The sequence below is a fragment of the Salmo salar genome, chromosome 12, assembly GCF_965601325.2.
Source record: "Salmo salar chromosome 12, fSalSal1, whole genome shotgun sequence".
In the NCBI taxonomy this organism is placed as follows: domain Eukaryota; kingdom Metazoa; phylum Chordata; class Actinopteri; order Salmoniformes; family Salmonidae; genus Salmo; species Salmo salar.
Genome location: NC_138302.1, coordinates 38,743,917 through 38,760,948, shown reverse-complemented (window position 1 = coordinate 38,760,948; position 17,032 = coordinate 38,743,917). Strand labels below are relative to the sequence as shown.

The 17,032-nt window shown below is 43.3% G+C and overlaps 1 non-coding gene across 1 annotated transcript; it reads left to right on the top strand.

Moving 5' to 3' along the window:
• Window positions 1–503: 503 nt before the first annotated feature.
• On the top strand, window positions 504–560 carry LOC123725766 (U7 small nuclear RNA). The gene has a single exon (XR_006758280.1). It is a non-coding gene; the product is annotated as a U7 small nuclear RNA (small nuclear RNA).
• The last annotated feature ends 16,472 nt before the right edge of the window (window positions 561–17,032 follow it).

Genomic DNA, 17,032 nt, shown 5'->3' with positions numbered 1-17,032 from the left:
AGGAAACACCGTTACACTGATGACTTAAAGTCAGCCTGCAGGCGCCCGGCCCGCCAAAAGGATTCGCAAGAGTGCGATGAGCCAAGTAATGCCCCCCCCGGCCAAACCCTCCCTAAACCGGACGACGCTGGGCCAATTGTGTGCCGCCCTACGGGACTCCTGGTCAGGGGTCAACTACATTTTGAAAACTCATTGAATGAATAAGATAACCTTGATTTATTTCCATAAATACAATTAACACCCTCATACCCACATGAAAAAATAATAGTTTACCATAGAATACTATAGAATTATGTAGTACACTGTAGTACACTGTAGTAAACTGTAGTATACTGTAAGGAATACTATATTCCCCTTATCCCAATTGTGCTACCCATGAGTGAGAAACCTACATGCCAAGTATAGACCATACTGTATATTGTGTTCGCTACAGGTTATAGAAAAGAGTAGAAACTTTGAACCTACCTATTCAAACCCCAGTCCTACCTACTTAAAAGTCATGGAAAAGGTGCTGCTGTTTTAATATTTGTCCAGTAGGTTTCCTCAAGGAGAAAGCCCATTCTTCTATGTCAAAGATAATAAAACAAAACTCTATAGTAAATACTACAGTATACTACAGTCATGTCCACAAAAACACTACAGTATACTACAGCCATGTGTTTTTGTGCACAAACTAGTGAATACTACAGCGAAGTCCACAAAAACACCACAGTGAATATTACAGTATATAAACTTAGTAATACAACAGCATTTATACCATAGTATACTATAATATTTTTTCATGTGGGCAGGCTCTCACAGATCTCTTCATAATATGGATTAGTCAGTCAAAGTTTTCATTATTGGTAGGCAATCTTGGTGTGTTTAATATCCATGAATCCATGAATTGCTGGCTTTATGTGAACGTCTATGGGTGACCAAGCTGACTATAAAATGCCGGTGTGGGATAATTCTTTCCTACTTTTTATAGTGAGGTACTTCCCAAATGGCACCCTATTCCATATTTAGTACACTAAATATTCCTATGCTCTGTTTAAAAGCAGTGCACTATACAGGGAATAGGGTCCCTTTTGGGATGCAACATGATCATGCCAAGAAACCACCATTGTAACTTATAGCACCCACTCAAGACAGAAAGCGCAGCTCCCAAAGACCATATGGGTGAACTGGAGGAACTGTAACCCCTGGGGCTTAATGCTATATTAATGGCGTACAGTATTAAGACTTCCTGCTTAAAAAAAAATGGATTATCTCGATCAATACACTGCAAGGTAATACTTTCAAGGGGGGCAGAGTAGGGGTGACAATAGGCTCATGCTCTAAGCTAACGTTATCCCCCTTAGTAAACAACATATTTCTTAGTAAGTGTTATTTGGTTTATTGGTCATTCAGCACTTTGTCGTCAGCAAGATATTGGAAGGCCACTATAGAGTGAGAATCACATTGTTGCCTCTTTTACTTTGCCAGAGCTGCAAGTGACAAGGTGTCTATGCTGACAAGTTACACACTGCTTTGATGATCTTTTTTTAAGGTAAACCCTGCCTTTGTGTTTCCTCGTGAAACATGACTGCTTATTTTTGACAGATTCATAGTTAAGGTGCTAGGATGTTTATGCATTTAACGTTATATATGTCTCAACATGAGTGATTCATATTTCATTTCAAGCTCTACATTAATTGAAAACCCTGGGTCCAAGTTCATTTCTGATATTGCCAAACTGTGTGCATTACGAATGACAATGGCATCACGGGCAACATTCTCATTTAGGGGTGATATACACTACATGACCAAAATGTATGTGGACACCAGCTCTTCAAACATCTCATTCCAAAATTATGGACATTCTTTGCTGCCATAACAGCCTCCACTCTTCTGGGAAGGCTTTCCACTACAGCTACAAGAGCATTAGTGAGGTCAGGCACTGATGTTGGGCGATTAGGCCTGGCTCGCAGTCGGCGTTCCAATTCAACCCAAAGGTGTTCGATGGGGATGAGGTCAGAGCTCTGTGTAGCCCAGTCAAATTCTTCCACACCGATCTCGACAAACCATTTCTGTATGGACCTGGCTTTGTGCATGGAGGCCTTGTCATACGGAAAGTTGGAAGCATAGAATCGTCTGGAATGTCATTGTATGCTGTAGCATTAAGTTTTCCCTTCACTGGAAGTAACGGGCCTAGCCCAAACCATGGAAAACAGCCCCAGACCATTATTCCTCCTCCACCAAACTTTACAGGTGGCAATTTACATTGCGGCAGGTAGCGTTCTCCTGGCATCCGTCAAACCCAGATTCGTCCATCAGACTACCAGATTGTGAAGGGTGATTAATCACTCCAGAGAACGCTTTTCCACTGCTCCAGAGACAAAGGCAGCGAGCTTTACACCTACCGACGCTTGGCATTGCACATGGTGATCTTAAGCTTGCTCGGCCATGGAAACCCATTTCATGAAGCTCCCGATGAACAGTCCTTGTGCTGACGTTGCTTCCAGAGGCAGTTTGGAACTCTGTAGTGAGTGTTGCAATCGAGGACAGACAATTTTTACTCGCAACGCGCTTTAGCATTCTGCGGTCCAGTTCTGTGAGCTTGTGTGGCCTACCACTTCACGGCTGACCCATTATTGCTCCTAGATGTTTCCACTTCACAATAACAACGCTTACGGTTGACCGCAGCAGCTCTAGCAGGGCAGAAATTTGAGGAACTGACTTAATGGAAAGGTGGCATCCTATGACTGTGCCACATTAAACGTCACTGAGCTCTTCAGTAAAGCCATTCTACTGCCAATATTTGTCTATGGAGATTGCATGGCTGTGTGCTCGATTATATGCACCTGTCAGAAACGGGTGTGGCAGAAATAGCCAAATCCACTAATTTGAAGGGGTGTCCACATACTTTGTATATGTATTGTGTCTCATCAAGGGATAAAATACAGCTGTCAGATTCTGCGCCTCAGGACTAACCCTGAGTGACAGTGTGAGACAGTACATCTGAAACTGGGAGGGGAGGGTACATTTGAATTCATGTGGTGTTACAGCACAGCAGATGACATTGCACAAATGGCCGTCCTCATGTAGTTCATCTTCAATCGCCCACTGGCGCAAACCACTGTAGCCTATCTACTGACTCTCTGGACACCAAAGATATTTTGGGAATAGCTGGTGGTTTGTTTCCAGTGCCGGAAGGAGTAGCTAAGTCATACATTTTTTGGGAGGGGAGCACAGAGCATATTCTTTTCAAATGCATCTGTTTCAAAATGTGACTGTACTGACATGTTCATTGTAGCCTTTCATGACTTTTAATTCTCTAATTTGTCTTTTGTTTTTGAAGCTTTGGTGCGTTGTTGAAAAACCTCTAAATGACCTCTAAAGTAACAAATATCATTGGAAGAGTAGATTCTGTTTACGTTAAAGAAAATGTTTGAAACCTAGCTATTTCTCTATAAACATTTGCTTTTAACCAAAATGCTTAGCAAACGAACAATTAAGTCAAATGTTACACTGGCGTCCATTCAATCTCTCCCTTTGCAAAGCTTGTGGAAGTGGGGGCTATACATGTTCCCGAAGGCAAAATGTCACTTGAAGTCTGCAAGTTTTGATGACAAGATGCAAGATTAACTTCCTGAAATGACTCTGTGACCCAACACTTCCTCTACATTAGACAATGAACTGACAATGGTGCTTTCCCCCCAAGTTTCATCATTATGAAGCAAAACACAAAGTACATACAATAGAGGGTGGCCTCCAACTGCTCTTAAATGCTATAAAAACAAAATACATGCTCTTCAACTGATCGCTGCCCGCGCCCGCCCGCCCGTCCGACTAGCATCACTACTCTTGACGGTTCTGACTTAGAATATGTGGACAACTATAAATACCTAGGTGTCTGGCTAGACTGTAAACTCTCCTTCCAGACTCATGTTAAGCATCTCCAATCCAAAATGAAATCTAGAATCGGCTTCCTATTTTGCAACAAAGCCTCCTTCACTCATGCTGCCAAACACACCCTCATAAAACTGACTATCCTACCGATCCTTGACTTCGGCGATGTCATTTACAAAATAGCCTCCAACACTCTACTCAGCAAATTGGATGCAGTCTATCACCATGCCATCCATTTTGTCACCAAAGCCCCATATACTACCCACCACTGCGACCTGTATGCTCTCGTTGGCTGGTCCTTGCTACATATTCGTCGCCAAACCCACTGGCTCCAGGTCATCTATAAGTCTTTGCTAGGTAAAGCTCCGCCTTATCTCAGCTCACTGGTCACCATAGCAACACCCACCCGTAGCATGCGCTCCAGAAGGTATATTTCACTGGTCATCCCCAAAGCCAACACCTCATTTGGCCACCTTATCTTCCAGTTCTCTGCTGCCAATGACTGGAACGAATTACAAAAATCACTGTAGATGGAGACTTATATCTCCCTCACTAACTTTAAGCATCAGCTGTCAGAGCAGCTTCCCGATCGCTGCAGCTGTACACAGCCCATCTATAAATAGCCCATACAACCAACTACCTACCTCATCCCCATATTTGTTTTTGTTTTTCTGCTCTTTTGCACACCAGTATTTCTACTTGCACATCCTCATCTGCACATCTATCGCTCCAATGTTAATTGCTAAATTGTAATTACTTCGCCACTATGGCATATTTATTGCCTTACCTCCTTACTTCATTTGCACACACTGTATACAGAGTTTTTTTATTGTGTTATTGACTGTACGTTTGTTTGAAAATGTTTGAAACCTAGCTATTTCTCTATAAACATTTGTTTTTAACCAAAATAATTAGCAAATTAACAATTAAGTAAAATGTTACACTGGCATCCATTCAATCTCTCCCATTGCAAAGCTTGTGGAAGTGTTCCCGAGGGCAAAATGTCACTTGAAGTCTGCAAGTTTTGATGACAAGATGCAAGATTAACTTCCTCAAATGACTTTCTGTGACCCAACACTTCCTCTACATTAGACAATGAACTGACAATAGTGCTTTCCCCCCACAAGATTCATCATTATGAAGCAAAACACAAAGTAGACACAATAGAGGGTAAAAGGAAATTGTAAAATGTGTGTTGCTTAATATGCTTACTCACCTTATCCCAAAGCGGAGTTCACCTTACCTCCTTACTTAATTTGCACACACTGTATACAGATTTTTCTATTGTGTTATTGACTGTACGTTTGATAATCCCATGTGTAACTCTGTGTTGTTGTTTTTGTCGCACTGCTCTGATTTATCTTGGCCAGGTCGCAGTTGTAAATGAGAACTTGTTCTCAACTGGCCTACCTGGTTAAATAAAGGTGAAATAAATAAAAATGTGTGTGGCTTAATGTGCTTACTCAACTTATCCCAAAGCTTAGTTCTCCTCTGAGTCCATTTTTTCATGTAATGTGGACGGGCCAACACATGGTGGTGCTTGAGTGTTATTTTACAAGACTTAACATATCAATAATGACATTTCATGACGACAGATGAAGCAATGCCTTGTCGTGTGTAGTTCACTTGCAGTACAATAAGTGATTATTAATTTAAATGCTGTTTTTCATTTTGTTTCACAATTTCTAGTCCTCTGACTCACTTTATGTAAATTAATCTGTGTGTATCATATGGATAAAATACATTCATAGGTCATAAATGGATGAAAGTATAAAATCTAATAGCAATGGTTATACATTTTCATTGTATTTCACAATTTCTAGTTCTCTGATTCACTGTATGTAAGTGAACCTGTGTGTTTCATGGGCATATAATCACTAAAGTAAAAATATCAGCCAAATAGCAATGCTAATTCAGGGTAACAGTATGAGTCATGGTGTATAATATGAACAAGTCATATGGAGATTTTAATTTCCTTAACCTCTGACAGGAGTAGTTACTGCCCACTCAAAATTGTGTGTGTGTGTGTGGCATGCTTGCTCCACTGGGTCCCAATGACGTGTGTGTCCCAGCCACCCTGCCCCTGGCCTAACTTTATTTACGCCCTCTGCCAGGGCATTCAGATTCAGGTTATTCTGGTTTCATACTAGAGCAGGCCATGAGTCACCCCGCCTTCTTACAGATAGATACTGATCCCCACCTGATAGAATCTAGACTAAAACACTACTTAGCAGCTATTCTTGTTCCACAGCCACTTGTCTTTGACACAATAGTGTTACAAGATTTGCAAGCAACGCTGGACAACACCTGTGATGTTCGTGTACGCAATGTAAATTAAGCCCCAGGTTCAAATTTTCTAAATAAAATCCTATTTTATTACTTAATTTAGTAAATGTGTTAACCTTTATCAGTGAGCGTATGTCACACTGAATGCCAACATGTTACACTTCCATAGTAAATGTCACCAAATGATATTGCTGATGTAATATGTTTGTGAATAATGTTATTCTATCTTAGGTAATGACACCTGTCTCACTCTGACTGCATATACCAGTGCCTTGCAGTGGGAAACAGTACTAGGAGGTGTGGTGTACCTGTTATTAGAAATGGGGAGGACCATAGAGATAAGATTGTTAAGAGAAATAAGAATGCACCTGATACGTGTGACACACAATACAACAAAAACATCACTGCAATAAACAGGTTAAAGCACACTTCATGTCACAGAGATCCATGACCCTTTTGTTAGGTCCTCTGACTTGACAAAATGGGACTCTCAAGGGAAAAGGAGATTAGAATGAAGCTACGTTCTTGATTCACCTAACACTGTGCCTGATGAAAAATGTATAAGTGTCAATATCAGACATCAGCCCAGTGGCTTGAAATGGAACCCTGTTGGAGGTGATACATTACCCTATTTTGTCGTTAACAGCTGTCAGCTCCGAAACTAAAGATAGACCAAACAAACAATAAAATGGGTAACCAGTCTATGAGCCTACAAACACTTTGGATCGTTGAAAAGAGCTAGCTATATTAAAGATAATTTGCAATTATCACTAATGTGTCCTACTATAGTCTTAGATTGTCTCATAAAACCTTTATTAGAACGTAACAGTAGGTGGATCCATCAAGTTCAACATTTTACAGAAATGCTATCAGTAGCAAAGCATATAAAAACAAGCAAACAAACATTTCATTACATTTTACATTTCTGGTTTGTTCAATAAAATGTGGTAGATTAATTGAAAAAATTATAAAAGTAAAAAATGGTAAAATCATTTTGCAACTGTAATAATTGACTTTGTAGCCCATCATTACTTTTTAATTCTAGGTTTGCTTTCATATGGTTAGTCCTCCGAGAGAGATCTGGTTCTGCATCCCAATTCTCTACCCGTCTACCCTAAGTGTGCATATGTTCACTTCCCTTCATGGATTTAAAAAGAAAGGACATGTAGGCCTATGATGGCAATTCCCTCTAGTCTAAACCACGCTTAAACCAATACTTTGCTTTTGAATATGTAGGGGGAGAATGAGGAGAATGATAGAGAATTGGGATGCAGAGCAGGTAGATTTCTTCTTTACCTCAGGGTATAGGCCATGCAGTACATTACACCACAGCCCTCCATGGTTTCCAATAGTAGACTTAAGACCTTCTCTTCTTTGACTGAGAACTTGTTCTAGTTTAGAAGGACTTCCTCCTGACGGCCTGAAAGATGGTGTGGATGAAGTACAGGAGTGTGGCCACGTAAGAGAACACCTGGGAGAGTAAGACTATACAGTGGGGAGAACAAGTATTTGATAACCTGCAAAATCGGCAGTGTATCAAATACTTGTTCTCCCCACTGTATATCAGCAACAAGCGGGGGTGACATTGCACAGATAAAGATATTCAACTGGGACTCAAACTCTGGTCCAGTGACTGTCAACCCAACACCTTAGCTGTTAGGCCAAGACATCCGAACTCCTTGACAAGGTCACTAGGTGTTTGACTGAAATCGCAACAATATCTTCCGCCTTTGGATGGGTAACAAACACACAATGAATACGCCAAAGTTTGGGGAACTCAGTACATAATCTAGCCTACTGTTAGACAGTTGAACGCCCACAATCCCTACTAATAAGCAAGAGTACCAAAATGATTTCAAGCAGTGTCACAACTCCTACCGTAGGTAGCTCCCCCTCCTGTTCGGGTGGCGCTCGGCGGTCGTCGTCGACGGCCTACTAGCTGCCACTGATTCCCTTTTCCCCCTTTTCGTTTATTGTGTGCACCTGTTTTTGGTTTGGGCTGATTAGCTGGGCTATTTTAGCCAGGAGGCCCGCCTGCTCTGTGTGTGGGATTATTTGTTCGTTGTATTGCTTGTGAATGCACGCGCATTTGTAATTTTGAGGTGCGAGTGCGTATTTTGCGCCGACCTGTTTTGTCCCATGTGTTTGGGCACTTTGGTTTTTGTGTGAGCTCTAGTTCACTGTTGGGGCGGCTTGTGTTTTGCCGTTGTGTGTTGAATAAATAACACTACCCTGCATTCTCTGCTTCCTGCTCCTGACTCTGCACCCACTACGCCCAAGCGTTACAAGCAGAAACAGTAACTCCAATTTAGGAGTGCACAATTCTAGTTAAATATTACTGTACGTAATAGGAAATGATTCTGTGGTCGAATCTGTAACTAATTAAAGAGGATGAAATACTTTCAATCATTCATATTACTTTGGGATTGAGGCCTCCTAATGCATTGAGTAAAATATACACTGAGTGTACAAATCATTAAGATCACCTGCTTTTTCCATGATATCGACTGACCAGGTGAAAGCTGTGATCCTTTATGGATGTCACTCATAAAATCCACTTCAATCAGTTTTGATGAAGGGAAGGAGGCCGGTTAAAGAAGGATTTTTAGGCCTTGAGACAATTGAGACATGGATTGTCTATGTGTGCCATTCAGAGGGTGAATGGGCAAGACAAAATATTGAAGTGCCTTTGACCAGGGTATGGTAGTAGGTGCCAGGCGCACCGGTTTGTGTCAAGAACTGCAACGCTGCTGGGTTTTTCACGCTCAACAGTTTCCCGTCCACCACCCAAAGGACATGCAGCCAACTTGACACAACTGTGAAGAAAGCATTGGAGTCAACATGGGCCAGCATCCCTGTGGAACGCTTTTGACACCGTGTAGGGTCCACGCCCCGACGAATTGAGGGCAAATAGGGCGGTGCAACTCAATATTAGGAAAGTGTTTTTATGTTTTTTTCCACTTTGTGTACATAACGAATGGTGTGGATTATGGATTCAACTCGAACTCAGACCACTTTTGAGTTGTGAAAACATCTGACAAATTCTGATTTAGGGACATAACACGTTTTCAGACGTCAAAAGTAGTTTAAAGTCAAGATGAATCCACGACACATACAATCAGTTGTATAGATCCAGCTATTTCCCTCAAACTAATATGCATAGAGGAAAAATAAGCACAGAATAAAACCTTGAAATTATATGGTGCTTTTTACCCATTCATTTTGGAATGAGGCATGTAGCTGGATCTACTGAACAGATGGCCTGGGAGTCTAGGACCAGGGATGTACTGCTGCCAGAGCACAGGGGACTGGCGCTCCCTCACTTTTTTTGATTTGAGAATACACAGAGCTGGTAAATCTCTTTCTGGAAAATGTATTCTGATAAATTCTAAATAAATTCTATTTAATTACCAATAAAACTGTCATTCTATACTTTTTCATGTAAACCAAATAAATATGTATAGCACCCTAGAGGTAGGTAAATGGTGGTTTCTTCACTGTCTTTTGTCTGGCAGTGGCGAGAATGATGAAGAACTGTAGGCTACGTCTGTGCACTGGAGAGGAACATTGGAAGCTTGAACACTTTAAAAAAAATCTGCAATTTCATCATGATTTAGTGACTGGAAAGAAAATGAATTGATCTGCTGAGATTTTTTAAACACAGACTAACTTTCTGAGCTTGGCTATGATGATGCCGACAGAGACGGTCGCCTCGCTTCGAGTCCTTAGGAAACTATGCAGTATTTTGTTTTTTTAACATATTATTTCTTACATTGTTAGCCCAGAAAATCTTAAGTGTTATTACATTCAGCCGGGAAGAACTATTGGATATAAGAACAACGTTAACTTATCAACATTACGACCAGGAATACAACTTTTCCAAAGCGGATCCCTTGTTCGGATCACCACCCAGGACAGTGGATCTAATCCCAGTAGCCGACCCATAACAACGTCGTCGCAGAAGAGGCAGACAGAGCGGCCTCCTGGTCAGGCTCCATAGGCGTGCTCCCCGCTTCCGAGTATACTACTCCTCAATGCCCAGTCTCTTGACAACAAGGTAGACAAAATTAGAGCAAGGGTTGCCTTCCAGAGAGACATCAGAGATTGTAAAATTCTCTGTTTCATGGAAACATGGCTCTCTCGGGGTATGTTGTCGGTGTCTGTTCAGCCACTGGGCTTCTTCATGCGTCGCGCCGACAGAAATAAACACCTCTCTGGGAAGAAGAAGGGCGAGGATGTATGCTTCATGATTAACGACTCATGGTGTAATCATAACAACATACAGGAACTCAAGTACTTTTGCTTACCCGACCTAGAATTCCTTACAATCAAATACTGGCCATATTATCTCCAAAAGAATTCTCGTCAGTTATCGTCACAGCTGTGTATATACCTCCTCAAGCAGACACCACGACGGCCCTCAAGGAACTTCACTGGATTCTATGTAAACTGGAAACCATATGTCATGAGGCCACATTTATTGTAGCTGGGGATTTTAACAAAGCAAATTTGAGAACAAGGCAACCTCAATTCTATCAGCCTATTGATTGAAGCAGTCGCGCGAGCAATACACTCAATCACTGCTACTCTAACTTCTGCGATGCATACAAGGCCCTACCTCACCCTCCCTTCGGCAAATCTGACCATGACTCCATCTTGCTCCTACCGTCTTATAGGCAGAAACTCAAACAGTATGTACCCGTGACTAGAACCATTCAATGCTGGTCTGACCAATCGGAATCCACGCTTCAAGATTGTTTTGATCACGCGGAATGGGAAATGTTCCGGGCAGCCTCAGAGAATAACATCGATCTATAAGCTGACTTGAGTGAGTTTATAAGGAAGTGCATTGGAGATATTCTACCCACTGTGACTATTAAAATCTACCATAACCAGAAACTGTGGTGAAAGCGCGAACAACCGCATGGAAAGAGGACTGGGAATATGGCCGAATATAAACAGTGTAGTTATTTCCTCCGCTATAAAACGAATGCGAAATGTCGGTATAGGGACAAACTGGAGTCGCAATTCAACGGCTCAAACACGAGACGAATGTGGCAGGGTCTACAGGAAATCATGGACTACAAAAAGAAAACCAGCCACGTCACGGACACCGACGTCTCGCTTCTAGACAAACGAAACACCTTCTTAACCCGCTTTGAGGATAATACAGTGCCACCGTCGTGGGCCGCTAACAAGGACTGCGCCCCCCCCCCCCCCCCCTTCTCCGTAGCTGACGTGAGTAATACATTTAAATCAAAATCAAATCAAATGTATTTATATAGCCCTTCTTACATCAGCTGATATCTCAAAGCGCTGTACAGAAACCCAGCCTAAAACCCCAAACAGCAAGCCATGCAGGTGTAGAAGCACGGTGGCTAGGAAAAACTCCCTAGAAAGGCCAAAACTTAGGAAGAAACCTAGAGAGGAACCAGGCTATGAGGGGTGGCCAGTCCTCTTCTGGCTGTGCCGGGTGGAGATTATAACAGAACATGGCCAAGATGTTCAAATGTTCATAAATGTCCAGCATGGTCAAATAATAATAGGGCACTGCTGGCCCAGACGGCATCCCTAGCCGCGTCCTCACAGCATGCGCAGACCAGCTGGCTGGTGTGTTAACAGACAGACATATTCAATCGCTCCCTATCCCAGTCTGCTGTCCCCACATGCTTCAAGATGGCCACCATTGTTCCTGTACCCAAGAAGGCAAAGATAACTGAACTAAATGACTACCGCCCCGCAGCACTCACTTCTGTCATCATGTCATCTTGGGGCGACAGCATAGCCTAGTGGTTAGAGCGTTGGACTAGTAACCGAAAGGTTGCAAGATCGAATCCCCGAGTTGACAAGGTACAAATCTGTCGTTCTGCCCCTGAACAAGGCAGTTAACCCACTGTTCCTAGGCTGTCATTGAAAATAAGAATTTGTTCTTAACTGACTTGCCTAGTTAAATAAAGGTAAAATGTAACTAAAAATTAAGTGCTTTGAGAGACTAGTCAAGGATCATGTCACCTCCACCTTACCTGCCATCCTAGACCCACTTCAGTTTGCATTCCACCCCAACAGTTCCACAGACGATGCCATCACACTGCACACTGCCCTATCCTATCTGGACAAGAGGAATACCAATGTAAGATTGTACTGACTACAGCTCAGCATTTAACACCATAGTACCCTCCAAGCTCATCATTAAACTGGAGGCCCTGAGTCTCAACCCCTCCCTATGCAATTTGGTTCTGGACTTTCTGACGGGCCGCCCCCAGGTGGTGAAGGTAGGAAACAACATATCCACTTCGCTGATCCACCACAAGGGTGTGTGCTCAGCCCTCTCCTGTACTCCCTGTTCACCCATAACTGCGTGGCCATGCATGCCTCCAACACAATCATCAAGTTTGCAGACGACACAACAGTAGTGGGCTTGATTACCAACAACGACGACACAGCCTACAGGGAGGAGGTGAGGGCACTCAGGAAAACAACCTCTCACTCAACGTCAATGAAACAAAGGAGATGATCGTGGACTTCAGAAAACAGCAGAGGGAGCACCCCCCTATCCACATCGAAGGGACAGTAGTGTAGAAGGTGGAAAGTTTTAAGTTCCTCGGCATACACATCACAGACAAACTGAAATGGTCCACCCACACAGACAGTGTGGTGAAGAAGGCGCAACATTGCCTCTTCAACCTCAGGAGGCAGAAGAAATTTGACTTGTCACCTAAAACCCGGACAAACTTTTACAGATGCACAATCGAGAGCATTCTGTCAGGTGTATGGTGCCTGGTATGGCAGCTGCGCCGCCCTCAACCGCAAGGCTCTCCAGAGGGTGGTGCTGTCTGCACAACGCATCACCGGTGGCAAACTACCTGCCCTCCAAGACACCTACAGCACCCGATGTCACAGGAAGGCCAAAAAGATCATCAATGACAACAACCACCTGAGCCACTGCCTGTTCACCCTGCTACCATTCAGAAGGCGAGGTCAGTACAGGTGCATCAAAGGTGGGACTGAGAGGCCAAACATTTTTACCACCTCTTTCTCTCCAATTTCGTGATATCCAATTGTGATCCAATTACAGTCTTGTCTCATCACTGCAACTCCGCAACGGGCTCAGGAGAGGCGAAGGTCGAGTCATGCATCCTCCAATCAAGGCTTCTTAACACCAGCACGCTTAACCCCGGATGCCAGCCACACCAATGTGTCAGAGGAAACACCGTTCAACTGACAACCAAGGTCAGCCTGCAGCCGCCGGCCCACCACAAGGATTCGCTAGAGTGCGATGAGCCAAGTAAAGCCCCCGTCCTCGGCCAAACCCTCCCCTAACACGGACGTCGCTGGGCCAATTGCGTGCCGCCCTATGGGACTCCCAGTCAGGGTTCAACTGCATTTTGAAAACGCATATAATGAATAAGATAATTTTATTTATGGAAATAAATCAAGGTTAACACCCTCATACCCACATGAAAAATATTATAGTTTACCATAGAATAATACATAGAATTATGTAGTACACCATAGTAAACTGTAGCAAAAAAACAAATATTTAACCTTTATTTAAGTCAAATTCTTATTTACAATGACGGCCTACCTAAATGCAAAAGGCCTCCTGCGGGGACGGGGACTGGGATAAAAAATAAAAAATAAATCAAATGTAAATATAGGACAAAACACACATCACGACAAGAGAGACAACACAACACCACATAAAGAGAGACCTAAGACAACAACATAACAAGGCAGCAACACATGAAACACAGTATGGTAGTAAAAAAACATGACAACAACATGGTAGCGACACAACATGGTAGCAACACAAAACATGGTACAAACATTATTGGGCACAGACAACAGCACAAAGGGCAAGACGGTAGAGACAACAATACATCACGCAAAGCAGCCACAACTATCAGTAAGTGTCCATGATTGAGTCTTTGAATGAAGAGACAGATGAAAGTGTCCAGTTTGAGTGTTCGTTGCAGCCCGTTCCAGTTGCTAGCTGCCACGAAATGAAAAGAGGAGTGTCCCAGGGATGTGTGTGCTTTGGGAACCTTTAACAGAATGTGACTGGCAGAACAAGTGTTGTATGTGTGAAGGATGAGAGCGCAGTAGATATCTCAGATGGGGGAGTGAGGCCTAAGAGGGTTTTATAAATAAGCATCAACCAGTGGGTCTTGTGATGGGTATACAGAGATGACTGGTTTACAGAGGAGTATAGAGTGCAGTGATGTGTCCTATAAGGAGCATTGGTGGCAGATCTGATGGCCAAACAGTAAAGAACATGTAGCCTCTCGAGAGCACCCCTACCTGTCGATCAATAAATGATGTCTCCGTAATCTAGCATGGGTACGATGGTCATCTGAATCAGGGTTAGTTTGGCAGCTGTGGTGAAAGAGGACCGATTACTATAGAGGAAACCAACTCTACATTTAACGTTAGCCTGCAGCTTTGATATGTGCTGAGAGAAGGACAGTGTACCGTTTAGCCATACTCCCAAGTATTTGTATGAGGTGACTACCTCAAGCTCTAAACCCTCAGGAGGTAGTAATCACACCTTTGGGGAGAGGGGCATTCTTCTTACCAAACCACATTACCTTTATTTTGGAGGTGTTTAGAACAAGGTTAAGGGTAGAGAAAGCTTGTTGGACACTAAGAAAGCTTTGTTGTAGAGCATTTTACACAAATCCAGGGAGGGGCCAGCTGAGTATAAGACTGTATGGTCTGCATATAAATGGATGAAAGAGCTTCCTACTGCCTGAGCTATGTTGTTAATGTAAATTGAGAAGAGTGTGGGGCCTAGGATCGAGCCTTGGGGTACTCCCTTGATGACAGGCAGAGGGTGAGACAGCAGATTTTCTGACTTTATACACTCTATGAGGGAGGTAGTTAGCAAACCAGGCCAAAGACCCCTCAGAGACACCAATACTCCTTAGCCGGCCCACAAGAATAGAATGGTCTACTGTATCAAGAGCTTTGGCCAAGTCAATAAAAATAGCAGCACAACATTACTTAGAATCAATGGTAATGGTGACATCATTGAGGACCTTTAACGTTGCAGTGACACATCCATAACCTGAGCGGAAACCAGATTGCATACCAGAGAGAATACTATAGACATCAAGAAAGCCATTGGGGTAAGTTCAGAGTCACTCGCCCCAACAGCGCGTGTGTGCTAGAGGCAAGCGAAAGCTCAGGAGAGAGGGGGGAGTGTGGTATACCAGACATGTGGAGACAGGACAGGGCAGACGGTGAACAGATCGCCATGTGGAATCCAAGCAGCAGTGCAGCAGGCAACGGGAGTAGGTGTCACACCAACTTGGGAGAATCTTTTATTTCTGGAGGCAGATTTCTTGTAGAAAATGCCAGTGGATGGTCTCTGAACAGCAGGAGGGGGCATCAAAAAACAATTGTTCTAAATAGCATCAGATCAAACACAACTAACTCAGTTCCAGGTTGGATGGTGTCCTCAGGTCTCTGCTGTTAGTTTGTTAGAGCACCATCTGTACAGCTTGGAAAAAAGGAAACCTTGGTAGCAGTAATCTCTCCAGTTAATTTTGGCCAAAATTAGGTTGTAGGTTTGGAGTTTTGATCTGGAACGAAGAACATGCTGTGGAGGGTAGCATCCTGCATACGCCCCTGCCGAAAAATCAAAGTTTATATAACTCAAAATCTATCCTTTTGTGAAAAATATGTTGAAAAATGTGAGAGCTCACATGCAGCTGTCTCACTGTCTCTCTGTCTTACTCTCTTATATATGAGTGATTAAAATTTAATTTCAAGATCTACAATAACTGAAAACCCTGGGTCCAAGTTAATTTCTGATATTGACAAACTGTGTGCATTAACGAATTACAATGGCATCACTGGGGCAACATTCTCATTTAGGGGTGATATACCCTACATGACCAACGTATGTGGACATCTGCTCGTCGAACATCTCATTCCAAAATGATGGGCATTCATATGGAGTTGGTCCCCCCTTTGCTGCTATAACAGCCTCCATTCTTCTGGGGAGGCTTTCCACTACAGCCACAAGAGCATTAGTGAGGTTGGGCACTGATGCTGGGTGATTAGGACTGGCTTGCAGTCAGCATTCCAATTCAACCCAAAGGTGTTAGATGGGGTTGAGGTAAGAGTTCTGTGCGCCCAATCAAGTTCTTCCACACCGATCTCAACAAACGATTTCTGTATGGACCAGGTTTAGTGCACAGGGGCATCGTTTTGCTGAAAGTTGGAAACACTGAATCGTCTAGAATGTCATTGTATGCTATAACTTTAAGATTTCCCTTCACTGGAACTAAGGGGCCTAGCCCGAACCATGAAAACAGCCCCAGACCATTATTCCTCCTCCGCCAAACTTTACAGTTGGCACTATGCATTGGGGCAGGTAGCGTTCTCCTGGCATCCGCCAAACCCAGATTCGTCCGTCGGACTGCCAGATGGTCAAGCGTGATTCATCACTCCAGAGAACGCTTTTCTACTGCTCCAGTCCAATGGCGGCGAGCTTTACACTACTCCAGCTGACGCATGGAATTGCGCATGGTGATCTTAGGCTTGTGTGCGGCTGCTCGGCCATGGAAACCCATTTCATGAAGCTCCGGACGAACAGTTCTTGGGCTGATGTTGCTTCCAGAGGCAATTTGAAACTTGGTAGTGAATGTTGCAACTGAGTACAGACAATTTTTAAACGCTAGGCGCTTCAGCATTCTGCGGTCCAGTTCTGTGAGCATGTGTGGCCTACCACTTCGCGGCTGAGCCACTGTTGCTCCTAGATGTTTCCACTTCACATGAAAAACACTTACAGTTGACTGCAGCAGGTCAAGCAGGGCAGAAATTTGAGCAACTGACTTGCTGGAAAGGTGGCATCCTATGACAGTGC